This window comes from Sus scrofa, chromosome 18, assembly GCF_000003025.6.
Source record: "Sus scrofa isolate TJ Tabasco breed Duroc chromosome 18, Sscrofa11.1, whole genome shotgun sequence".
Lineage (NCBI taxonomy): Eukaryota > Metazoa > Chordata > Mammalia > Artiodactyla > Suidae > Sus > Sus scrofa.
Window position 1 is genome coordinate 35,076,322 of NC_010460.4, and position 26,550 is coordinate 35,102,871.

General features: G+C 37.0%; 1 long non-coding RNA gene across 2 annotated transcripts in view; it reads right to left on the reverse strand.

The window, feature by feature from the left end:
- The window catches only part of LOC110257582, a 240,769-nt gene that overhangs the window by 95,271 nt on the left and 118,948 nt on the right, over positions 1 to 26,550 (reverse strand). The window lies entirely within an intron of this gene.

Genomic DNA, 26,550 nt, shown 5'->3' on the forward strand with positions numbered 1-26,550 from the left:
TAGGAATTCTGAATTTAAAAACTAGAAAGATAATATCCCAAATAGCCAAAACAATCTTGAGAAAGAAGAACAAAGCTGGAAGTATCACATTCTCTGATTTCAAGCTACATTACAAAGATACAGTAATCAAAACAGTACGAATTTTTAAAAAATAGATACATTGATCAATGATACAGTATAAGAGAACCCAGAAATAAATTCATGTAAATATGGTCAAATCATTTACAACAAGAGATTCAAGAATATACAATAGGCAAAGGACATTTTCAATAAATGGTTCTGGGAAAACTAGACAACCACATGTAAAAGAATGAAACTGGACTAACACAGCTCTAAATCATACATAAAAATTAACTCAAAATAGATTTAAAACTTGAACATAAAATCTTACACCAAACTCCTAGAATATTAGTCTTTGCACTAATTTTTTGAGTCTGACACCAAAAGCAAAGATAAACATATGAGACTCTATCAAAATAAAAAGCTTCTGCACTGCAAAGGGAACCACCAACAAAATGAAAAAGGAAACTACTGAATTAGAGAACTCAAGTCATGTATTTGCTAAGAGGTTAATATCCAAAATATATAAAGAAGTCATACAATTCAAGAGAAAAAAAAATCTAATTTAAAAATAGGCAGAGGACCTAAAGAGACATTTTTCCAAAGACATACCCATGGCCAACAATACATGAAAAGATGTTCAACATTACTAATCACCAAAAAAATGCAAATCAAAACCACAGTAAGATATCACACCTGTTAAAATAGCTATTCCCAAAAGGACAAGAATTAAGAAGTGCTGGCAAGGATGTGGATAAAAGGGAATCCTTGTGCATTAGTGGGCAAGAATTTGGGGCAGCCGCTATGGAAGATACTATGGAGGTTCCTAAAAAAATTAAAAATTGAACTATCATATGATCTAGCAATTCCACTTCTGGGTATTTATCTGAAAGGGGAAAAAAACACTAACTCAAAAATATATATGCACTACCTTATTTACAATATTCCAATATTCACTACCTTATTTACAATAGCCAAGATAAGAAAGCAACCTAAATGTCCACTGATGGAAGAATGGATACTGAAAATGTGTTTATAGAATGTAATGTTAAGTCAGCCATAAAAATAATGAAGTCTTGCCATTTGCAACAACTTGAGGGCCTTATGCTAAGTGAAATAAGTCAGACAGAAAAAGACCATGTGATCTCACTTTTATGTGCAATCTAAAAATAACCCTTAGTTTTTGGATGAAAGAACAGATTGGTGATTGCCAGACTCAGGGGACAGGTGAATCAAAAGGTACAATTTTCTAGTTATAAAATAAGTCATGGGGATGCAATGTACAGCAATGATGATTATAGCTAATTTTACTGGGTTGTCTATTTGAAAATTGCTAAAAGAATAAATCTTAAAATTCTAACAAGAAAAAAATTTGTAACTTTGTATGGACAGATGTTAACTAGGCTTACTGTGATGATCATTTTGCAATATATATAAACAGTGAATTTAAAAAAACTAGACAGCTCTTCCTTACTCTTCCCTTTACCCCTCACTGAAAGAAAGTTTCCACAGCACTAACTTTCAACTTATCTGTCAACTTCTGAGTTAAGCAGAAGAGGAAGCCACAGATGTGCCCTCAAGTACATGGTTCATACCCAAAAACAAATCCTATTCACTATCTGAGTTACATATAAGATCAGATTGGCAAATCAGACTTAAATGAATCAGATGTCTTACCAAGCATTGCGCTTTACTAGTAATTTCAAGGATAAGACAATCAAGAGACTTGACAGAATAGAGAGATACCTAGGACATCAAAGGCAGTTCCCTGAGTCTTATTCTCCCATGTGAAACTTTAACCTTTGGCCCAGAATGATAGATGAAAAAGAAATTTCCAAAAGTGAAGTTTGTGGTATTACTTCATAGAGAGGAAGGAATGTTTCACTGGGAAACAGTTTCATTTAATAGCCTAGAGAGTTTTAGCACTTTCATGGCATTCCCCAGGAAGCCTCAGAGATTTTAAGTTTATAAATGATCCATTAGTCAGGGAACAGTTCTACCCTCAGACCTACCAAGTAGGGCCCCTGCCCTAGGACAGGTCCCTCTGATGACTCTACTTCGGAGTCCCTTCTTCGAAATGTTTTAAGTCCTCCTCCAGTGTCTGGGACTGTATTATACAATCCATTCAGGCAGAGCTCACACCTGGTCCTACATGCATCCTGGTCACTAAAAGCACCTAACTCAAAATTTGCTGTCTCACTCTGATGGCTGGGATTAGCTGAGCCCAAGAGTACTATCTCATCAAGAGGCCCTTGGCCAGGACCAGATGCTATTTGGGTCCCTTTGTTAGAAATACCTTTCGTAAAAGTTTCTAAGTCCCCTCTAGTGGCTGGGACTGCCTGGAGTCAGTAGTTCCCTGTAGGCAGAGTGCCACATGTACCACAGCTTCCACTGTTCTCTCTGGAGATATCCCTGAGCCTTTATCATACACATGGAGTTGACCAGAAGCCCTGAGAAGCTCTTGAGATGCATGGTTTTTGATATTGTTCCACAGACCAAGGACTAGGCCTCAGCTCCAGGAGAGCAGCCTTACAAATGGGTTGTTTCCACTGGGCAGCATTTTTCTTTCATTAGACCTCATGAAATTTGTCTACCACAATTGTGCTTACACACATCCTTTGAGACTCTCACTCATGTCAGACACAGGACAAGCACAGAGCTATAGATCTCAGAGTCCACCTCTGACGCTTGGGCTTGAGCTGCCCATTTGGGCCCACCTCTTACCTGCCTGTGTCCTGTGGTTCTACCAATGTGTTTCAGTACCCAAGAGAGGTGGAGGTGGTGGTGGGCACTCCTTTACCTTGTGATCCCTAGTGCTGCCACCCAATGCCATTACCCTACTGCTTCTGCAGGCTCTGTACCACTGGTCAGTCAGTACCCGGAAGTAGCCACATCTGTCTCTTCCAAGGATTTTTTCAACCACTGATTTGCAGCACTAAAGGGCTGTTCCCATGAATGTCCTCAATTGCAGCTGATTGATGTGGTGGTATCACGTGCCCCCCTCCTCCCAGGTCAGTCTTAAGCTGAGCTGGACAAATGAAAACCATTACACAAAAATAGGATCTCTCTTTTTGTTCTACCCATGGCCTCATGCCTATTGTTCCCTGGTGTTGGGGAGCAGAAAAGAGATGTGGTCAACACTGAATGAGGTCACATCATAGGAATGAAGTGATTATGGCCCGAGGAGCTCAAAAGAACACACATTTGGAATATGTGCTCTTCTACATTTATGCTACACAATTCCAAACTGTAAATTCAACAGGACCAAGACTGCTTGTTCACCTTTTCCTGCACAGTCTATGAAAGTCTTACATTTGTGGCTATCAACCAAGCACATTATAACCTTAGAGCCCTTGAGGTCCATACTCAGAGGTGATGTGCTCATTATGTGCTCTGTCAGAAAAATACTTAGGTACCACTTCTTTGTTCATTACTCTAAATTTTCATCAGTACATCTCTATGCCCCATGGTATTAATTTTTCAGCACATTATTTAAATCAAATAGATTATATAGGCAGGGCCCTAAAACCCCCATCCCTGGAAAATATTTGCCCAGGGCTTCATATACCCTAGAGCAGCCTTGCCAGGAGTATCCTTTTAGGAATACTAAATACATACAGTCTCCTCCTCTTGGGTAATATTAATCCTCTGTATATCCTAAGTTCCAGGTGACAAGGAGATTCGGTAAGGTCACCTGCCTTCGATTCTTTCCCTCAGGGCATTGCCCTTGGATGAAATGTGAAAAAACCATAGACAAACTGTTTGAACTCTTTATATTTTGGAAAAAAATATGGAACTTAAAAGATTGCCTATATTTGAATTCTAGCTCCAGTCTGCACTGGCTACATGACCTCAGTTATTACACATACAGCATTCATTTGTTTAACAAATATTTACTGAACACCTACCATACATGTAGCATACATTCATATATATATATATAAAATCTTCTAGGTGGTTGAGATATATCAGTGAAAAAAGCAAAGATTCCGGTCCTTGTAAAAGTTCTTAGCAACTCACTCTCACCACCAGAGCTTTTTTTTCTGGATGCTTTCAAAGTTTCTTCATCTTAAAAAAAAAAAATTCCTGTCTTGAATTTCAAATATTTTAGATAGAAGGTGCAGTTAAATATGTACCAGCCAAAAACCTAACTATTAGCAAACATTCAAGCAAAGCTCAGATGGAAACTAAAAACACAATAATAAGATCCTTTAAATGTTGTTGGATTGGAGCTGTGGGTGCTAGTAAGCTGCCTCAAAAAAAAAAAAAAAAAGTTTTGATGTGTGGGGTTTATTGATTTCTGTGTTGTAAATACTCTCTTCATGGCCATTCTTAAGCTACCAACAGTAGCTTTCAACCAACCTGTAAATCCTCAAAATTTTAACAATCAGTTGGTCCAAGCTGGCTTCAGCACACCATTGGGCTGTGAGAGAGGGGGAAGGAATCTCATAGGAAAGTAGGCAGACCACAGAGCTGGCAGCGAGGCAGAGGCAAGGTAAAGGAAACTTTATTCTATGTGCAAGTACACACAGGGTCCTCTCCGTACCTCTGTATTCCACACACTGATGAGGTTTTGTTCTTACTAATGACAACGCTCAGTGTTTTTTTAAAAAAATAACTGAGGAACTGAGGGTATAGGCTGACCTTAGCCTTATCAAGGCTAATTAATACAGCTACTTAATTGTATACTACTTTACAAGAAGTACTATTTAGGGAGTTCCCACTGTGGTTCAGCAGGTTAAGAACTCAGCTGGTATCCATGAGGATGCAGGTTCAATCCTGGGTCTTGTTCAGGGGGTTGGAGATACAGTATTTCCATGAGCTGTGGCGTAGGTCACAGATGCAGCTCGGATCCCACGTAGTTGTGGCTGGCAACTGCAGCTCTGATTCGACCCCTAGCTTGGGAACTTCCATATGGCACAAGTGCAGCCCTAAAAAGCAACAACAAAAAAAAATTATTCAATTTTAAGAAGGCAATAATCCTGGTGTATTTAGCACTGGTGAGAGTATGGAGAGTATGTCTGATATATTTTGACTACTTTCGATGACATCTTCAGACACAAACACATACATACATAACTGGTATCATTCACCATGTGGCAGTAGCCATCATAAGAATGAGGGCAATGTACTTTGTTTATGTCACTAATGTTTCACAATCACCAAAAAATTGTGTGGTTCATGGTGGGTGCTCAATAAATACTTGTGAAATAAATGAATTCTTTACAGGTGATAGCTCAAGAGAGGTATATATATAGAGAGGTTAAATACTGTCTAAAGTCATGGACCTAGTATGGAATGGAGCTGGAATGCACACTTAGGCTGTCTTTTAAGGGGCTGTTTGCAAAACTAAAGACTGGCAAGAAGAAGAGAAACCAGAGTGTGAAACTCTAGGAACTTAGATGGTATACAGAATGCTTGACAGCAGTCTGGGAAAAAACAAAAAAAGAACAGTTTTGATCCAGTAAAATATCAGCAGTTTTGGAAATAATGCCAAGTACTTCAGGTTCAAAGAAGAGCGGCAAGGAGAAATCTAAAAAGCTACATCTTCAGGAAGAACTACATTTGAAATAAGGGGAAGTTTCTGGGAATTACAGCTGTCCAACAATGCAGGTAGAACAGATAGGAAATAAATGACCCCACCTCTTCCTGCCTCATTCATGCAAAGTATTCAAGGAGAGAACAAAGAAGAGATCTCTTCATGAAGTGGGAACTTAGGCTTATGGGCACTCAGATTTTCCCAGTTTAAGCATACCTGGTTTTAAAAAGAAACAGGAATTCAGTAAATACATTTTAAAGCATCTTTGCCGTCTTATGTACCACAAGTTGTCTTACATATTTGAGAGTATTTGGATATATTTTCCTGGTTTGAAACTGTCCTAACTTCTAAATTAAAATAAAGACTAAGAAAACTAGATACAGACACAAAACCCAAGAGAAAAACATCTGCAAATCAAGCCTGCCCAGAAAGTCTCCCAAACATTACATACTCAAAAGCATCTAAAATTTTATCCCTACTAATTTTTCAGGGAGTGCATAAATTCTTTAAGAAATGTTTTTAATCATTTACTCAATTAATATGTCTCTAAGGTATGGAAATTAGAAAATGTTTCCTACTGGGAGTTCCTATTGTGGCTCAGTGGAAAGGAACCTAACTAGTATCCATGAAGATGTGGCAATTGATCCCTGGCCTTGCTCAGTAGGTTAAAGGATCTTGTGTTGCCGCCAGCTGTGGTGTAGGTCGCAGTTGTGGCTTGGATTCCAGTATTGCTGTAGCTGTGGTGTAGGCCGGCAGCGTTAGCTCGGATTTGACCCCTAGCCTGCGAACTTCCACATGCCAGAAATAAGGCCCTAAAAAGGCAAAAAGAAAAAAAAAAAAAAAAAAGGAAAGAAAAATAAAACGTTTCCTACAAAGATCAGGGGTAATATCTCATGGTGGTAGGTCAATGCTTACATGTGAGTTTCTTCTTTCTCCATGGATCCTTTATAAGTTCACCTTCAGTACCAAGCAAGTTATAATGTAGGTGCTATGCATAAAGTTAATGCAACTGATTCATTATCTTTTCCAGCATTAGCTTCATGGAACTTACTTTATGATAAACATTAAGAATATTATATAGAAAAACTTGGAGTACTTTATGTCATCAGAATCTACACAGGTGGGTTATTATTGATCTTTGGATATGCTTTTGGTACATTAGGGCCAGGACATAATGCACTCTTATGCAAAATTAGTGGGAAAAAAAAAAGTTTCTGTTGGGCAGATCAACTAAAAACACAGCTCTTCCTGTGTCTGCCTTCCTCCCTTCCTCTTCTCAGGGTCATGACTTGGCAAACAGAGCTTCAGGTAGATTCTTATGCCTCATACAGGCACCCTTCTGAGGACATGATCTGAAGAGGTGTTGGTGGAAACCTATGTAGATTTTTGATCATAAAATGGTTCTCACTCTGAAGAACATATTTAAAGTAAAAGTTTCAAGAAAAACATCCTTTTGCAATTCATTAGCTATCTTTCACATGCTACTGCTACTCCATTCTGCCTCACACCCAGCACCAAACAAATGGGACAACCCAGAAGCAGTGAATCTCCGACTAATTACTACCTATATTACACTCCCCAAACCTAGTACTTCTCACAATCTTTAAAAAAAATTTAAGTAGGCTAGAAAACTAAACATAGAACTACCATTTTATCCAGAAATCCCACTCCTGGCCATCTATCCAGAGAAAAACATGACTCGCAAAGACACATGTACTCTGATGTTCATTGCAGCACTATTTACAATAGCCAAGACATGGAAACAACCTAACTGTTCATCGACAGAGGCGTGGATCAAGAAGATGTGGTACATATACACAATGGAATATTACTCAGCCATTAAAAGGAATGAAATACCAGCACTTTTAGCAAAATGGATGGACCTAGAAATTATCATGCTGAGTAAATAAAGTTGATCAGACAATGAGACACCAACATCAAATGCTTTCACTGACATGTGGAATCTGAAAAAAGGACAGACTGAACTTCTTTGCAGAAGAGATGCTGGCTCACAGACATTGAAAAACTTATGATCTCCAGAGGAGACAGTTGTGGGGGGATGTGCTTGGGCTGTGGGATGGAAATCCTGTGAAATTGGACTGTGATGATCATTAGACAACTATAGATGTGATAAATTTGAGTAATTAAAAAAAGAAAAAGAAAAGAACGCTTATTTACTTTGGAAAAAAATTTTAAGTAGGCTAGATGCAAATCACTCTTAAGTTTTTTTTTGGGGGGGGGGATTTTGATCCCAAGGACTGGCTTACTTCACTGGAATTGAGGTATTCCAAACTTACTCCATCTCTGATTTATGGAGTTTTTTTTGTTTGTTTTCAAACTTGAGTTTCTTGATTTTGGATATTATAGATCCTCAAGATACTGTTTTGACCCCACCTTCCAAACCTTATTTTCCACTCCTGATGATTGATAAACTATCTAATCTTTCAACCACAATTCATGAAGCATCTACAATATACTTGGTACTAGACTAATTATTGGGAATATGAAAATAATTAAGATACTTTGCTTCCCCTATCAAGCAGGGCATTCCTGAAAATACATGAGAATATAGTTTTATAAAGGCAAAAGATGAAGTAAATGATCATTCAGATAATGTAACTGAGACTCAAAGACAATTGGGTTACCTGCTAAAGTGACAGAATTGAGGACTTAGGTCTCCTGACTCTAATTTATTGCTTTAAGCACAAGTACTTTGAGATAGGGCAGTTGTCATGTGATAAATTAACTAAATGATTCATTTATTCATTTATTTACAGGGTGTGCTTATGAATTATGCTTATGTATTAGTTATTATGGAAGAAAATTCTAATACAAAGATAAGGACTATGGACCCAGAATTTGCAAATTAAACAGAAAGACAAGAAAAAGAGTGAGAAAAAAAGGAAATAAAAAAGTATGCCTTGACTTATAATAAGTCAATGGCTTAGATTAAATTTCATAAATTGCCTCTATGCCTACTTTTTTTGACATTCACAGCATACTATTTACAAGGATTTCTAATTGACAGATATGAAAGATCATGTTGAGAAGATTAATTCGCACATACATTATATTTCTTATTTTGACATTGTGAAAGTATGTTCTTTTTATGTACCATTGAGACATAGGAACACTTTGTACATTGCATAATTTTAAAAATAGTTCCATTGCAAGGTAATAAAATGGATCAAGGTATTTCTTTGCAGTTCAGCTCTTACAAAGAACATGGTAGTTTGAGATCCTACTTTAACTAATGGCCTTTACCTGTTTTTCTGGTCAACCAAGCCAGAACTAGAAATGTTATGCCCCATCATCTCTCCCTGGCATCTCTAGATCCCAACTGTCAACCACTAAGGAATTAGAAATATCTATGGACTACCCTAAACAATTAACTATTGCTTTTAGCTACAAATTTCAATTTTTTGAAAACCAAATCCAAAATCTAGTATTTCCAGTGGCTGAATCAGAATGCAAAGAAAATTCATAACTTCTCATGGTTTCTTACACGATGTCTATGACACTGATTAAGAAAGAAGAGAAACTTAAAGACTGAGATAGAAATATTTGGATAGATTCCAATGAAGCTCAGGACACAGAACCTACCAATTCTACCTACTAGGAACCTCCTCTGTCTGAGGATATCCACCTTCCCTTATCAATGAACATCTGTCCTTGTGGGAGAATGCTGATCCTCATAACAACCCACTTCATCACCTCTAATTCCGTAACTTAACCTGGATTCAAGCCCTGAAAAAAAAAATATCAGGTCTTACTCTGGAAGAGATACTACACAGAGCAACAACATTGCAATATTTTGACAATTCCCATTAGTGGAAACTGGAGAAATGTCTTTGGGAATGGACTCTACAGATGTTATAACACGGAGAAAGAAATATACTGTTCAGTTGAGTTGGATTTATTTATATGAATCACTAACAAGTGATTTTGGATTCGGTGTGCTGCTTTGAGCAACTGACAATAACCGTAACAGCTTGTTTGGTTGACTACATTTTTGGCTACCACAGGGACCCAGTTAAAGTGAAGACGGCAGTGTTAAAGGCTTATGGAGATAGAAATGGAATTATTACATTCGGCTGCTCACCATCCCCACTTTATATTCCTAGGCCTAAAACACATGAATGACCTACTACATCAAATCTACTTTATTTATATAAGCACAAACCTTTGGGACTGGCAAATAGAGGCCTGACTTGCATTACTGCAGTGATCATGGCCCTTATTTACTTTCCAGACTGGAGCAGTTTGCACACTCAGAGCACCTTTAATAAGGAGGAGGCTTGATTCCCTTGAGGAAGGATACAGCTACCCTGACAAAAATGTATATGCTAATTACCCATTTAGACTTTTCCAAAAGAATCTGAAGCCATTTACCAGGGTATTGGTGCTTTAGGAAAGAAATAACAAAACACCTTAGGTGTTACTGGACACTAGCTAAAACAAATTTTGGAGGACACCAAATAAAACAGTGACCTACTTTTCAGAAAGCGGGCTTATGAGAGCCAGGTGATTAACGCTGTTTAACTAACTACAAGAGAGGCCCTCGTCACCCTATAGTCATGGTCCGTATTCTAAAATGTAGAGCTGGAGTAGATATACTCAGCAACAAGGGTATCTACTTAGCAAGGTTCATCTGGCTATATCAATGCTGAGTGCCCATCCTGCCAACAGCAGACACAAACCACAAGCCCCTGGTAAAATGATATTCCACAGCGCAGGGCAGGGGACAGACAGCTGTATGACATCAGGTTAACTATACTTCTTTCATGGAAGGGGCAGCGATTTGTTCTTTTACATTAGACTTAAGCTGGATTTGAATTTGTCTTCCCTGCTTGAAAGTTTCCTGCTGGTCCAGAGATCTTAGTTTCCAATAAAATAATGATTCTACAAGGAGATACAATTGGCTCCATTAAAATAAAAGCTGAGAATGCCACTTGGCCACTTTATTATTATTTATCTTTTTAGGGCTGCACCATGGAATATGGAGGTTTCCAGACTAGGGGTTGAATTGGAGCTATAGCCACCAGCCTACGCCATAACCACAGCCACAGCAATGCAGGATCTGAGCTGTGTCTGTGATGTACACCACAGCTCATGACAATACCAGATCCTTAACCAGGCCAGGGATTGAACCTGCATCCTCATGGATACTTGTCAGGTTCATTAACCACTGAGCCATGAAGGGAAACTCTGCCACTTGGTCACTTAAAATACCTTATACTATGGAATTAACAGACCAACAATGTTGTCTTTTACCAGAATTTAGGGACTGGTGCAGCTGGCTAATATACAATAGTGGTATAAAGAAGCATGCCCAGTGTGATAGGCAGACTTCTAAGATGGTCCCAATGATCCCCACCTCTTGATATTTATGCCCTTGTGCAACCCACTTCTTTTAAGTATGGATTGAACATAGTGACAGCCTTCTAAACAATAGGATACAGCAATGGATTAATTTCTTGCAGAAGGTGTTGCTATTTCTTCTTTATATTATAAATATTATGACTTCTGTCTTGTTAGACTCTACTCTCTTCTCAGCTTGCATAGTTTGGGAAAGCAAGCTGCCATGTTTGCTTGGCAAGGAACTGACAGAAGCCTCTGGCCAACAGTCAGTAAGTAATTGAGGCCCTCAGTCCTACAGTCTAAGAAAAACTGAATCTTGAAAACAACCACGTGAGTTTGGAAATGGATCCTTTGCCAACTGAGCCTTGAAATAACTATATTCCAGTCAACACTTACAACTTGTGACAGACCCTGAAGCAAAACATTCAGCTAAACTCTCCCAGATTCTTAATCTACAGAAACTATGAGATAATAAAGATGTGTTGTTTTAAATTGCTAGGTTTTATGGTGATTTGTTATGCAGGGATAACCAATACCCTCAGAATTCAGAAGATTCCCTATGACACTTCTTATTGTTGTGACAAAATTGAATGGGAAAAAAACAACATAATCATGATGACTAATGATATAGAACTCCTCTGTAATGAATGTCTAGGTTACCAAATGGGCAAAAAACCACAAATAATTGAGATACCAGCAGAGAACAAAGGGGACATGGCATGAGGGGACAAACGAGGAAGATAAAATATCAGTTTATGCCCATGTGACCACAATGCAGAAATAAGGACTATTATGCTGATATGTATACACACAAATGACATATTTGCACGTCAGATATACATAATCATCTACAAGAGTTATGCTAGAATATATGATAAAATTTTTAGCTGAACACTCGCTGTGACTATTATCTTGATTTGAAAGTTTAAAAGGCATGTATGAGTGCCAAGTTAATAAAAGGTAGACTGTGCTGGAATGTGACATGTCATCTTGGTGAAGCTTGGAACGATGACTGATCAAGATTGTAATTCAAAGAACTAAGTGTTAAAAAGTGAAATAGGTAATATTTTCCTAGGGAGATCGTGAGGAATTTGACTCAGTGGCTTTGCTAAGGTGCCTAGGAACTTTCTCTGATCTTCCAAATACAGCCTTACAGACCGTCATTCCCTCAGCTACTCCCACAACGCAAAACACCAAATTCCTGTATTAAATCTCTTATTACTTTAATACTTCTGACTGTTATCCTCACCAAATCCAGGGTGATACACTCAGTAAAATCTTTATAGCAGTCATCAGTGTTTTTAAACTTAGAACTTGTATATTTGATTTTTTTCAATTTACTCCTTTATTGTAAGCTTGAAGGTAGCAAAGAAGTACAAAGATAAAGAGTTCATCACATGCTCCATGCCCCTTGTTCTAATCCATCTTGTCACAAGCCAATCCATGTCTTGTGTGTATCTTTCTATACATCTCAATTTGCTTATTCAACCCTAAACAAGCATCTCCATGCATACTGAAGGGTATTTTAGAGCTTATCTTTGCTCAGTTGCTTATTTTGCCATAATAAAATCATACTATAAAATGAATCTTCCACTTTGGCAAAATCTTTATGTGTAGAAGTATATAGGGCTTTATACTATTTTCTAAAATTAGAATTATATTAAACATATTTTTCTACATTCTGCTTTTCTTATTCATAAATACTTTCTGGCAGGCAATCCCTCCAAATCAACTGGCACAGCTCTACTTCATTTGTTCATTTAAATTAGTGCAAAATTTGTTTTTTCATTATTGTTTAAGCATTTTTTTAGCACCACACAATCACTTTAACAGTTATATATCATCAACAACCATGTGAATATCTTAATTTCCTTTTATTTGCATAAGCTATAGATGAGACACTGAGTTATCTAGGGCTAAGGGTTTGCCGGCTTACATTTTGTCTTTTTAGGGGTGCACCCGTGGCACATGAAGTTCCCAGGCTAGGGGTCGAATCAGAGCTGTAGCCACTGGCCTGCACATAGCTCACAGCAAAGCTGGATCCTTAACTAAGTAAGGCCAGGGATCCAACCTGCCTCCTCATGGATCCTAGTTAGATTCATTTCTGCTGAGCCATGATGGGAATTCCTGTTGACATATTTTAATGATTGCTTCAAGGTTGCTTTCCAAGAAGGTTGTAGCAGTTAGCATTTATACCAGAATGTATCTGAGTACCTAAGGTTTTTTATGTTAATTTTTGTTTTGTTACTTTTGTCTGAATTCCCTTAACAATTTATTAACTTTCATGATTTTATTGGCCATTTGGTTAGCTTTTTGTGAACTGACCACATCTCTATTTGTCTGCCTATCTGTACCTTGCATATCAGCAAGCCCTTCTTTGTATTGTACAGAAGTATCTTCTTTAGCTGTTATCTAGGTTGCAAATAGCTATTTCCAAAAACCATGTCTTCTTAAAAATGATTTTCCCTATGTATCATTTTGCTAAGATTTTATGTTCTCAGAAGTTTATTTTCCAATCATACAGCTTCCAGTTTCAGCTCCCACATGCTTCAAAAGTCATCACTCCCACCTTTACAACAAGAAAAAGCTATTCAAACTGAAGATCAACAGTTTTCTCAAATCTGTTAGGGAACTTGAGTTGCAGACAAACCATCATCACAAAATCTTGAGAGACAAGTGCTTTAAGGAAGAAAGGGCACCTAAAATCTGCTTACCTGGAGTAGAAGTTGCTAGAATAAAGTGGTAGGAACATTTCAGTGAAATTTTGATGACTTGCTGGAGGCTCATTATAAATATGTAAAGAATGAGAAACCCCAGGAGCAACCACAATTTTGGGGCTTCTTCCCCCATAATTCCACCTGGTCCTTACTAAGCTGAGGATTCTAGGAAGATCTTTGAGTGGCTTTGGCAGGGAGAGAGGAAGAGCATCCATTGCAAAACCAGCTCAGAGCTTTCACCATAAAAAAAATGCTTACACTTCAGGGGAAAAGATTACAGAGCCCTCCTTGGGAAGGGAATTCTTCTCACTCAGTTACTTCCAAACTTCCCATCTCACCTGATGAAGGGTGAGGCTAATCAAGGGTCACAGATTCAGGAATAAGGGTTCAAGGAGAAAAAAATACATATACCACTGGAGAAATACCTGGAAATATCACAGTCTTGAAACACAGGTCCATCGAAGGACTGAATTTAATTGGAAGATGATAGAACACTCATCCTCCCTCACACCTTTGTTACATGCCAACAGAGTTCCAGTATAATAGTGGTAGATTATATCTGAAAGAGCTACAACACAGACTTTCTAAGGAGGAGTACTTAGGGAAGCCCTAAGTCAAAGGGATGACAAAAACAAGGACACTAGCAAAATCTAAAGTCTCTGGAACCTGTAACTCCTATTTTAGCCAAACTCCTAGCTATTAAAATATGTTAATATACTAGTAATTGATTAATAATGTTATATATTAATATATGTAATTCATAAGTTATTAAACTAAAGGCATATTTACTTTATATTCTATTACCCTCTATAGTACATTCAGTTTTCAACAAAAAATTACAAGGTATGCCAAGAGGCAAGAGGAAACAGACTGAAGAGACAAAGCATCATAACCATACTCATAGCAGTGACAAGGCCAAATCCTTAACTGTCTGAGGCATGAGGGAACTCTGGAACCCAACTTTCAAATGCCATCGCAACCAGAGAAATGTCACTGTGCAGGATTATATAGGTTTGCAAAAAAGTCTGTCTTTTCAGTTGGCTTTACACCATAGCAGGGAGTTGCCAATTGTACTGTTAAGTTTTGAACTGTGAAGCACTCAAATACAATCCTTAGGCTTTTGCCTCAGGCATTTACCACATGTAGTAGTAAGATAATTTATTTGCTTAGTTGTAGTAAATACCAGTATAATTCATTGTTTAGAGGAGAGAGATAGAAGTTCCAAAGATACTTCTATGATCCACAAACATAAAATCCTTTCTATTTTTTTCTACAACGTCTAAAGCTATGACTTTAACATTTAGTAATTTATGCATTTAGGATTATTATATATGTTTGTGTGTACATGTGTGTTTGTTGTCAGGTAGGAATGCAATATTACTTTCTCATATCTCGAGCAACTTTTCTCCAGATCATTTCTTGAACACCACATTTCTTCCCAATGATCTATAATTTGTAATCATATTAATTTCAATATATGTGAATTTCTAGGTCCTTTATTCTGTTTTACTTGGTTGATTTCTCTCATTGAGAAAGCTTCATAAATCTTAATTTCTGGTAAAGTTTTATTTTTTTTTCCCCAGAATTGCCATTACTGGTCATATTCTTTCACATACATTTTTATAATCAGATTATATATGTTTCAAGAAAACCTCTAGCAGGACTTCTATTGTCAACACATTGATTATATAAATTGTTGTGAGGAGAATTAATAATTGTTTTGTTATCAGGCTATGCATGCAATTAAGTTGGTTAACATGATTGCCTTGAAGTGGATCAATATGTTCAGAACAATGACAGTATATAAAATTTATTGAGACTCGCTTTTATGGACTGGTTTTCCCTCATTGCAGAAATTTCTATAATTATTCATAAGATAAATCTCATTCCTATGTTATTTAAATTTTCTATACCTTTGCTAGTATCTGATTTTTCTATTAATTCCTGAATGAAATGTATTAAAGTTCCCATTAGTGTGATCCATTTGTCTATTCTTTTCCATGTAATCCTGTCACTTTTTACTCTTACATATTAGTAGTGTCATGTCTTAGTGATGAATTTACAAATTAGCACTCTATTGTCTTTATAAATGCTTTTTCTTTGTCTTGAAGTATACTTCTTTAAAATTTGTGCAGATATAATAGCTTTCTATTAATTAGTATTTTATTACTGTATCTTGGTATAATTTTGTATTTATGCCTAGCACTCTGTGGCGTAAGATTTTAGTTTTCAATTTTATTTTTGTAAAGAGTATAAAATTAAATTTTGTTTTGTGCTTTTCAACAATCTCTCTCCATTAAGTATTTTAATTTGCTTTTATTTATTGTACTAATATAGTTGCTTTTGGTTCTACTTTTATCTACATCATTATGGATCCATTTGATTTTTCCCATCTTGTTTCTTTTCTATTTTATTTCTCATTTTTAGATTAAGTTTACTAAAACTATAATTTTTATTTTGTTTTATCATTTTATTTGTTCAATAGTTATACCCTCTATCTCAGGGGTAAGCAAACTACAGCCTACAGATAAAATCTTCCCTGCTACTTATTGTCATAAATAACGTTTTATTGGAAAGCAGCCATGCTCATTTCTTTACGTATTGCCTCTGCATGCTTTCATGCCACAGTGGCAGAGTTAAATACTTATTACAAAGACCATACATCCTGCAAGGTTTTACAGAAAAGCTTAATCTTTTTACAGAAAAAGCTTGCTGAACTACACTCTTATTTTTTGGTGCGCATCCTTAAATTTTTAATTTGCATATTTAATGTAATATCTGAACTTAATCATCTCGTTTTTATTAAAATTCCAAAATGTTATTTGCAATAATCAATGTGTGTGTTTGTGTGTTATCAATTTATAACAATTTCATTGTTAACAAGAATTTCACTATTTGCTAGTTTCATTCCACATCTTTATGAATTTCATTCCTTTTTGCATCTCACATCTGCCTTTGCGATCATTTTCCTCTTACTCTATAGATTCTATTGCTGGTATATTCTTTCATTTTTATTTATTTAAAACTGGCTTAATATTGCTTTCTTCTAAAATAATTGTAAGTACATGATATTATTTTAACACATTTTTCCTCTGAATATTTTTAAGAAAATATTATCTTCTTGCTCCTATTTACCATTGAGACATATCCTGTCATGTTATCGTTATTTCTTTGAAGGAATTTTTTTCATTCTGAATTTTTTTTTTTTCTTTAGGGCTGCACCTGTGGCATATGGGAGTTCCCAGGCTAGGGGCTGATTTGAGCTGCAGCTGTTGGCCTATGCCACAGTGGATCTGAGCTGTGTCTGAGACATACGCTGCAACTTATGGTAACCCTGGATCCTTACCCCACTGAGGGTGACCAGGGGTCAAACCCACATCCTCATGGATACTTGTTTGTAGTCTGCTGAGCCCCAGCTGGAACTCCAGCATTCCTACTTCTTTTAAGTTCTACCTATTTTGTTTGTGCTTCTGCATTTTAGTACAAGCATAGATATGGCTTTCTTTGTACTTATACTATTTGGAATTTATTGTGAATATTCATGTCTCTCATCTATTGGGCAAAGGTCTCAGCTATTATCACCTTGAATGATGACTCATTCGTTCTATACACTGTATCCAGGAATACACTGGGACAAATCCAAGAACTTTTATTTTCCTTGACTCTTAACCTTTCATCAATTTGATCTCTTTATGCCTCTAAATTGAAATTGACCTAATTCTTCAGATTTGTCTTCCAGTTCATGAATCTTCCCTTCGGCTGTATTTTATCTATAATTTAACATTTTTTAGTGTCAAATGTCACTATTTGTTTTTATTTTAAATACTATAGGTTGTTTCTCTTTCAAATTTGTCTCATTATTGTAATAGACCCTTTCCTCTTTTTCATGTTATTATTTTGCTTTTTATTTCTTAAATATTTTATTTGTAATTTTAAAATTGTATTTCTATTGTCATTTCAGTATCTAATGTTTTCTGAGCTCCATTTCTGCAACTGAAATTTTCTCCTGATTTTTTTTTCTCATGGTAGGTGATTTTTTTTTTCCTATATGTATTAAGACCATTTATTTGGCTGATTAAGTCTATGGTAATCTTGAAAGTCATGGTTTAAATTAATTTCATCAGAATAATTTACTTTTGTTTATAAATAGGCACTCTGGACTATTCTAATATATCATACTACAAAAGGAGATGATTGATTTTCCTGAAGCATGATGTTTTGTATGGAAAATAGTTCTTAGAACATTTGTTTTGAGGAAGTGTATCAAAACAGCAGAGGAGTAAGATGTTGCACTCAACTTCTCCCACAAACACATCAAAAAAAACACATCTACATGTAAAACGACTCAGAGCATCTATTGAACGCCGTCAGAAGAACTTGAACTTCCAAAAAGGGCAAGAAACTTTTGACATAATTGGGTAGAAAAAAGCAAAAAGGAGAGAGAGAAAAGGAATCGGGACAGGACTAGCGTTCCTTAGAGGGAGCTGTGAAGGAGAAAAGGAACCCACCCTCTGGGAAACCACCTAACTGACTGGGAGTTCAGCTGAGATAGAGTGACCTCAAAGCCACCGAGAAAAGGGCAGCAGCTGGACTGAGAAGGGCAAAGTAGAGTGAGAGCCACACAGATCATCTGCACCACAGGCTGAGACACATGGGTGGGGGATGGGCACTGAGACTTAGGGTTCAGAGGTCAGTCCCAGGGAGAGGACTAGGACTGGATGTGTGGGGACAGCCTAAGCGGCTAAGGAGCACTGTGCCATGGCAGGGAGTGGCACACCACAGCAGAGGGAACCTGGGAGAAGGTCTGGGCCCTCTGGAGAAGCAAGGCACCATTGTTGGGGAGGGTGAGAGTAGGAGGGTGGACCACCATAGGAATCTCCTTACACACACGTGCCTAGGTTCTGGCAGGGGGTGAGGGCACATATGGTGCAGGCTACAGGTAGCTGGGCACCTCTTGTGTGAGCTAAGGGCAGCAGGGGGCTAAGTGCAATGTGGTGCTTCTTACGTGATCAACAGGTAGCAGGGACATAAGACAGAACATGGAGGTTGTCTCAGAAGACAGAGGGAGGCATGGCCTGCCACCACTGGGGGCCTATGAGTGGGCTCCACCTGCTGCCCCAGTCACCTCAAGGGTCAGCCAAAAAAAAAAAAAAAAAAAAGAGGGCACTCCAACCAAACGCTTTCACGCCCCTGGGATGGGAACACACCTGCCCTGCAACTGCCACTGTCAAATGCTCTAGGCAGCACGCAGATGCTTGCACTGTCCCTTCCCAAGACCCTACAACTAGGAGCAGCCTCCTATGTAGGCTAAGATGGACAGGGTGCTTCTTGCATGGTCTACAGGTGGCAGGGGCAAACCACCACAGTTATTACAGACTCCAGAGGTGGGCATGGTCCAGCACAACTAGGGGTCCCTGAACAGGCACCACTTGCAGCTCCAATCATCTCAGAGGAGGGCACTGCAATGGAACACTACCTGTTGTTGCTCTCACTCCCACGGGAACTCACGCACCCTGCTCCTGCCATTGCCAAATGCTCTGGGAAGCTTGTCAATCTGTATAAGGCTTATTACCACTTCCCAGGGCCCTGCAACTAGGAGTAGCCAGCAGCACCTTCCTGAAGGTCCTTGCTGCTGTTAAGAGCCCAGCAACCAAGCACTAACTCCTAGCCCTACCCATTGTCTCCTTCTCCCCCAAAACACATTGAGCATCCTGGAGATGACAGCCTGCTCACACCAAAAAGAGAGAGAAAAAATTGAAACTCCCATGCCAAAAATAAATGGTAACCCCCTCCCCCACCCCGACAAAATACAAAGTGGTGCTCTTGCATTCAAGTAGCCCTCCAGGACTACAGGTTGGCTTCCCTAAACTTAAAGAAAAAGAAAAACAAGATGAAGAAGTTCAGAAACCATTCCCAGTTGAATGAATAGAATTCACATGAAGCAGCAAACAATGCAACAGCCCTCTGTAGTCTGACAGACATTGAGTTCAAAAGGAAGGTAGTGAAAATACTGAAGAAATTAAAGCTGAATATCAAAGAATTAAGAGCAGATATGAACAGTAATGCAGATTCCTTTAGGAAGGAACTAGAAAATATAAGGAGGAACATAGAAAAATTAGATTCATTTGCAGATATGTAAACTGAGCTAGAGGCACAAAAGGGTAGATTGGATAATGCAGAGGAAAGAATTAGTGCCCTGGAAGATAGAATAATGGAATCACCCAATCAGGACAGCAGACAGAAAACCAAATGAAATAACACAAAGCAATGTAAGAGATCTATGGAATAATATAAAGCAAGCCAATTAACACATAATAGGAATTCCAGAAGGAGAAGAAAAAGAAAGGGGACTGAAAATATATTTGAAGAAATTATGGCTAAAAACTTTCCAAATCTAAAGGAAACTGTTATCAAGAAACAGGAAGCACACAGGGCCCCAAACAAGTTGAACCCCAATAGGACCACACCAAGACATGTTATAATAAAAATGGCAAGTGTTAAAGAGAATTCTAAAGGCAGCAAGAGAAAAGCAAAGTGCTAATTATAAGGGAAACTCCATAAGGCTATCAGCTGATTTCTCTACAGAAACACTACAGGCCAGAAGGGAGTGGCAAGATATATTTAAAATGCAGAAGGAAAAAATTTGCAACCTAGAATACTTTACCCAGCAAGAATATCATTTAAAATAGAAGAGGAAATAAAGAATTTCTCCAACAAACAAAAGCTAAAAGAATATAGCAACACTAAACCCATTATAAAAGAAATGCTGAAAGGACTTCTCTAAATAATAAAAAAAGTAAGAAGAAATAGGAGGGAGGAAACTGCAACTGGAAAGCTATCACTTAAATAAACCAGCATACAGATCTAAAAGAGGGAAAAAATACTACTGTAAAAGTGATGATAAACACAAGGAACAGGAAAAGGACAAACATGAAGATGTTTAAAAAAAGACTTCAAAATCAGAATGTGGGGAAGGAAAATAAGGAAATATAGATTCTTTCTTTTTTAAAAAAAAATAATATGTTTGAGCCTATATGAAAGCAAGGAAATAGAGGAAGGGGTTAACAGATTTAAAAAACAGGACAAACACAAATCAAAACCAAATATTACATTTGCAAAAACTATAAACTACTCAAGCATAAAATAAATGGAAATCATCCAACCAAAAAAAGAATGGAGATACACAAAAACTGGAAAACAAGGTTTAAAAGGGCAATAAATACATATCTATGAATAATTACCTTAAATGTCAATGGACTGAATTCTGCAATCAAAAGACACAGAGTGGAGGATTGGATAAAAAAGCAAAAACCCATAATCTGCTGTCTACAAGAGACTCATCTTAGGGCAAAGGACACATATAGATTGAAAGTGAGGGGATGGGAAAAGATATTTCCTGCCAATGGACAAGAGAGGAAACCAGGAGTTGCAATCTTCCTAAGGGACAAAATAGACTTTAAAATGAAGGCCATAAAGAAAGACAAAGAAGGACACTATTTAATGGTTAAAGGATCCATTCAAGAACAGGATATTAAAATTGTCAATATATATGCCCCTGATATAGGAGCACCCAGATACCTCCAACAAATAGTAACAGACATAAAAGGAGGAACTGATAGCAATACCATCATAGTAGGAGACTTTAACACCCCACTCACATCAATGGACACATCCTTGAGGCAGAAAATCATTAAGGCAATAGAGATCCTAAATGGCACAACAGAGATGTTAGATTTAATTGACACTTTCAGAATATTACATCCAAAAAAGTCACAATATATATTCTTCTCAAGTGCACATGGAACATTCTCAAGGATTGATCACACCCTGGGGCACAAAGCTAACCTGAACAAATTTAAGAGTACAGAAAATATTTCAAGTTTCTTCTTTGACCACAATGGCATGGAGGTGGAAATCAATCACAGGAAAATAAATGAAAAACTAAACGAAGACTAAACAACATGCTACTAAAAAACCAATGGGTCAATGAAGAAATCAAGAAAGAAATTTAAAAATACCTTGAGACAAATGATAATGAAGACACATCCACTGAAAATCTGTGGGATGCCACAAAAGCAGTCCTCAGAGGGAAATTCACAGCAATACAGGCCTTCGTCAAAAAAGAAGAAAAATCTCAAATTGATAACTTAATCCACCACCTAAATGAATTAGAATAAGAACAAACAAAACCTAAAGTCAGCAGAAGGAAGGAAATCATAAAGATCGGAGAGGAAATCAATAAAATAGAGATGCAAAAAACAAAAGAAAAATCAGTAAAACCAACAGCTAGTTCTTTGAAAAGGTAAAAGGTAAACAAAATTGACAAACTTCTGGACACACTCACCAAGAAGAAGAGAGAAAAAAAACAATTAAAAGAAGCAATAAAAAAGGAGAAGTCACAATGATTACTGAAGAAATACAAAAAACCATAAGAGAATACTATGAACAACTGTATGGCAACAAATTTGACAACCTAGAATAAATGGACAATTGTCTAGAGACTTACAGCCTGCCAAAACTGAATCAAGAAGAAATAGATCAACTGAACAGAATGATCACTAGAAATGAAATTGATTATGTCATAAAAACACTCCCTACAAATATATGTCCATGACCAGATGACTTCACAGGTGAATTCTACCAAACATACAAAAGGGAAATTACACCCATCTTCCTTAAACTTTTCCAAAAGTATGAAGAAGGAACACTCCCAAAGACATTCTATGATGCCACAATCACCCTAATACCAAACAGACAAAGATACCACCAAAAAAGAAAACTATAGGCCACTGTCTTTGATAAATATAGATGCAAAAATTCTCAACAAAATTTTAGCCAACTGAATCAAACCACATATAAAAAAGATCATACATCACGACCAGGTGGAATTCATCCCAGGTGCACAAGGATGGTTCAACATATGCAAATCAATCAACATCATACACCACATTAACCAAAAAAAAGTCAAAAACCACATGATCATCTCAAGAGATGCAGAGAAAGCATTTGACAAAATCTAACATCCATTCATGATAAAACTCTTCCCAAGGTGGGTATAGAGGGAACATACCTTAACATAATGGAAGCCATTTATCACAAACCCTCAGGAAATATAATACTCAATGGAGAATAGCTGAAAGCCTTCCCACTAAAAATCTGGAGTAAGACAAGGATACCCACTCTCATCGTTATTCAACATAGTACTGGAAGTCCTAGCCACAGCAATCAGACAAATAAGAGAATAAGAAAATATGAAATAAAAGATATCCAAATTGGAAAATAAGAAGTGAAATTGTCACTGTATGCAGAGGACATGATACCAAATATAGAAAACCCTAAGGACTCAAATAAACTTCTGGAACTGATCAACAAATTCAGCAAAGTAGCAGGATATGAGATTAACATTCAGAAATCAGTCACATTTCTGTATAACAATGAAATATTAGAAAAGGAATACAAAAATACAATACCTTTTAAAATTGCACCCAGAAAATCAAATACCTGGGAAGACACCTGACCAAGGAGGTAAAGATTTATATGCTGAGAACTACAAAACATTAATCAAGGAAATTAAAGAGGATGCCAAGAAATGGAAAGATATTCCATGCTCCTGGGTTGGAAAAATTAATATTGTAAAAATGGCCATACTACCCAAAGCAATCTACAGATTCAATGCAATCCCTATCAAATTACCCGTGACATTTTTTCACAGAACTAGAACAAACAACCCAAAAATTTATATGGAAGCACAAAAAACCCAAAATTACCAAACCAATCCTGAGGAACAAAAACCAAGCAGGAGGCATAACTCTCCCAGATTTCAGGCAATATTACAAAGACACAGTCATCCAGACAGTATGGTCTTGGCACAAAAACAGACATACAGACCAATGGAACAGAAGAGAGAACACAGAAATAAACCCAAATACCTATAGTCAATTCTTCTTCAACAAAGGAGGCAATAATATAATATGGGAAAGGGGGAGTCTTTTTTAGCAAGCACTGCTGGGAGACCTGGACACCTGCATGTAAATCAATGAAACTAGAACACACTCTCAAACCATGCACAAAAATAAACTCAAAATGGCTTGAAGACTTAAATATAATACAAAACACCAAACTCCTAGAAGAGAACACAGGCAAATCATTCTCTGCTATCAACCTTACAAATGTTTTCTCCCAAAGCAACAGAAATAAAAGCAATAATAAACCCATGGGACCTAATCAAACTGACAAGCTTTTGCACAGCAAAGGCAACCAAAAAGAAAAGAAAAAGACAACTTACAAAATGGGAGAAAATCATTTCAAATGATGCAAATGACAAGGGCTTAATCTCTAAAATATACAGACAACTTATACAATTTAACAGCAAAAAAGCCAACAACCCAATGGAAAAATGGGCAAAAAATCTGAATAGACATTTCTCCAAGGAAGATATACAGACGGCCAACAAGCCCATGAAAAAATGTTCAACATCACTGATTATTAGAGAAATGCAAGTCAAAACCACTATGAAGGGAGTTCCCGTCATGGCTCAGAGGTTAACGAATCCAACTAGGAACCCATGAAGTTGCAGGTTTGATCCCTAGCCTTTCTCAGTGGGTTAAGGATCTGGCGTTGCCATGAGATGTGGTGTAGGTTGCAGGCGCGGCCCAAATCCTGCATTGCCGTGGCATAGGCCAGTGGCTACAGCTCCAATTAGACCCCTAGCCTGGGAACCTCCATATGCTCTGGGAATGGCCCAAGAAATGGCAAAAAGCCAAAAAAAAAAAAAAAAAAAAAAACACTATGAGGTACCACCTCACACCAGTCAGAATGGCCATCATTAAAAACTCCACATTAATAAGTCCACAAATAACAAATGCTGGAAAGGGTATGGAGAAAAGGGAACCCTTCTGCATGGTTGTTGGGAATGTTAATTGGTACAACCACTATGGAAAACAGAATGGAGGTACCTCAGAAAACTAAATAGAGAACTACCATATGATGCAGCAATCCCACTCTTGGGCATATATCCAGACAAAACTGTCCTTGAAAAAGACACATGCATCTGCATGTTTATTGTAGCACTATTCACAATAACTAAGACATGTAAAGAACCAAAATGTCCATTGACAGATGATTGGATTAGGAAGCTGTGGTATATATCCATAATGGAATACTATTCAGTCATAAAAAAAGAATAAAATGCCATTTGCAGCAACATGGATGGAACTAAAGACTCTCATACTAGGTGAAATAAGTCAGAAAGAGAAAGACAAATACCATACGGTATCACTTACATTTGGAATCTAATACACGGCACAAATGTACCTTTCCACAGAAATGAAAATCATGGACATGGAGAACAGACTTGTGGTTCCCAAGGGGGAGGGGGATGGAGGGGAATGGATTGGGGATTTGGGATTAATAGATGCAAACTATTGCCTTTGGAATGGATAAGCAATGAGATCCTGCTATACAGTATTGAGAAATCTATCTAGTTGCTTATGGTGGAGCATGACCATGTACGAAAAAAGAATGTATACATATGTATGTGTGACTGGGTCACCTTGCTGTATAGTAGAAAACTGACAGAACACTGTAAAGTTGCTATAATGGAAAAAGTGAGAATTATAAAATAAAATTATAAAAAGGAATATTTATTTTGCCATAATACTGTAAAAAAGAGCCAATTTTCCCTTTATGCAATATTAACAAAAGAACTATTATAGTGTTCTAAGAAAATTTTCTTATTATCATTGTTTAATTGTACATAAACAGATGTCTATATTATCTTTTAGAGCTAGAAGAACATTTCCACCTCTCCATTAATTTGCATTCATAAATGTTTAGAAAATTATAGGGTAAGAGATTGAATATTGTTTCATGAGTCATACTGTTCCCTTCTTTCTTTGTGGAGTAGGCTTATGGACGTAGCATAATTTTCCTCAAGTGTATTGATTTTGTCTAAAATTCTTTCCAGTTTTTCCAATTGTTTCCAAATCTTTCAGCTCCCCTTCTTATTGCCCCCCTGCCTTCTCCTCTCATCTAAATCATCTGGATTATAAACAAACAAGATTCTTTTTCTTCTATATAATGTATCAGGTCACCAAAATACTTGAACATCTCTTCCTGTCAAGTGTTTTTGGCAGTGAGACTATTAGATAGGTTAAAATTTCTGTGAACTTCACTCTGCTGCTCTTCTTGTGGTATTAACTTTGTATAAGATCACTTAAAACCTCTAAGAAAGAATAGGGGTTCACTCCTTAAAAGTTATTGTTGACCAAATGACACTGTAACAAAATATTCAGGTAGTGTATTTGTAGTGTTTATTTTAATTATAAATAAAGCCATTGGTAAAAAAAAATTAAGTTTTGTTCAATTTTTCTATCTTTTAGGAGTAAAAACAAAAAGCAAACTTACTGTGCCTAATTTGGACTCTTTTCTGTAAGAATTCAGTAATTTTGATTTTAAGCTAAAATATCAGTTTCAAATCACTACTGTACTTCTAAGGAGGCTGTACTGGTGTCCCTGAGGAAAGCCTAAGGAATTCATAAGCGAACTACTTATTTTTAAAAAATGCCTTTGGGAACGACTCTTAAATCCCAACTGGTAAGCTGCTTATAGTCTGCAATATGTAAACAGAAACTATTTTCTTTTTGTTTCTTCTAAAACATAGAACAAGTTTTAAACATAAGCACTATAAATTAAGTAGACAACTAATTAAAAAAACTGGTTCAAATGAAGGTCAAATATTACTCAGCTACCGTGAATTAAAGATTTCCCACCCCCCACAAGCTATAGTTGAATCCTCCTTAGAGGGGGCTCTGTGCTTTTTAAATACTTTAAAGTAACTACTCCATAGCTGTAAGAAATTACATTTCTTCCAGG